This window comes from Rhopalosiphum maidis, chromosome 2 (genome assembly GCF_003676215.2).
Source record: "Rhopalosiphum maidis isolate BTI-1 chromosome 2, ASM367621v3, whole genome shotgun sequence".
Taxonomy (NCBI): domain Eukaryota; kingdom Metazoa; phylum Arthropoda; class Insecta; order Hemiptera; family Aphididae; genus Rhopalosiphum; species Rhopalosiphum maidis.
The window spans coordinates 35,351,983-35,353,853 of record NC_040878.1 but is presented as its reverse complement, the minus strand read 5'-3'; positions in this window follow the sequence as shown (position 1 = coordinate 35,353,853).

Genomic DNA, 1,871 nt, shown 5'->3' with positions numbered 1-1,871 from the left:
ATATACTAAATAAGTCAATAACATGTATTTTAGAAATGATTTACATTATAAATGAACTACCTGTAAGATAAATTTATATGATTAACCCGAAAATAAAATATAAATGTTTAATAATAATTATTATTGTATTGCAATAAATAAATAATATTATATTTTATTTATACATTAGAAATATAGTTGTAGCGGAAACGGTGCAGCATCATTCTTACATGCCCCTCCTCCTCCACCCCGAAGAATGACACAAATAAATTTTAGGATGTTGTGGATTTTCGGTAGCTGATAAAATACGATACGGCATACGCATATGGTATTGTCCCTCCTAAATATATTCTGGATCTGCTCATATATAGTGTATACAATATATACCTATATGGATAGTATAATCTAAATATTGACATGTGGGCTCTATTTTAGACTTTAAAACACGCCATCGAACAAGAATAACTCCAAATTGGTTAGATGAAAATACAAACAATCAAATAGGAAATAGAATTTACATTTTACAATGAAGCTATTTTATAGAAAAGAATTTAAAAATGGATATACTGATTAATTTAACTAAAGACAATTAAAAAAAAGGGCAGGCAAGTGGGTATCGCTCTGCTGTATAGTAGAGATGGGGAGTCACTATAATGGATATGTTAAATTTGAATTCAATGACAGGTATCATTGTATACGAAAATGGATTCTGAACGGAGATGATTTGTCAGTCTATGATATATTATATAATTACCTATATTTAAATTATAATATATCGTTATTTTACAAGGTTACGTAAAAAAATAAATTTCATACGCTCACAAAATGTTTTCTATATTGACGTTGGAGTTTTTTTTACAGTTATTTGAAGGAAAACCTTGTACTGAGTTTTTTAAACATATTAGGTATAAATTAAAAATTTTTTATGAATTTTCAACTTTAAAATTCTTTGGAAATTTTCGCGATTTTGATATATTTCGTAAACATTTCGGTTATTCAAAACTTTAATTTTTCTACCATGTCATAACTAGGTTTATCCCACACAGCAATTAGAAAAAATTAATATTTTCATAATTTATATAGATGTTTTTGCCATGTTTCCAATGAAATATTTTAGAAACATTGTGAAAATATTTGTTGACAACGATATTAAATATTGCTAAAATATAGTAAAATATTTCTATAACTAAAAGTACTTTTGATAACGTACACTATTTAGTCGCTGTAAAAAATCAATAAAAACAATCAAAAATTACTTAAATATATACAAAATAGGTAGTTGTTTAGTGTTTATCAAATATATAAAAAATATGAAAAATATATTTTGGTTTATTCCAATCAGAATGATCTAAATCGTACACATTTTTTATCAAATTTAAAATATCTCATTCCAGTAAAAATATTTATTTACAATAAAATCCGTTCTCTACTCGTGTGTAGTAATATTATAAGCATTGATTAATTATATTAAATATAATATATTTAATCAATGATACAACTACTATATAATAAACTACCTACCATAAGGGACGTTTTCCTCAGACAAATTTAAAACAACTACATCGATATTTTTTAGATTATACATTACAGTATTTTATAATAAAATAAATGTACTATGTACAATGTACATATACATGTACAACAATGTACGAAAATTGAAAATCATTTTTTTTCGTTTTGTTATAACAATATATCCCGTGCTTTTGACAAAACTGTTTAACTGTTATCACTTTACGAGTGTTATCAGTGGTGGTTAAGGTTCTAACACAGATTTATCTGTGGTTCTATTACGAAATTATGTGCTTCTATGGTGGTACAAGTGTGTTATGTTTTGGTTAGAACTTATCATAACCATGTGAAATACTAAGTACTATCTCACTAAAAAAGTAAAA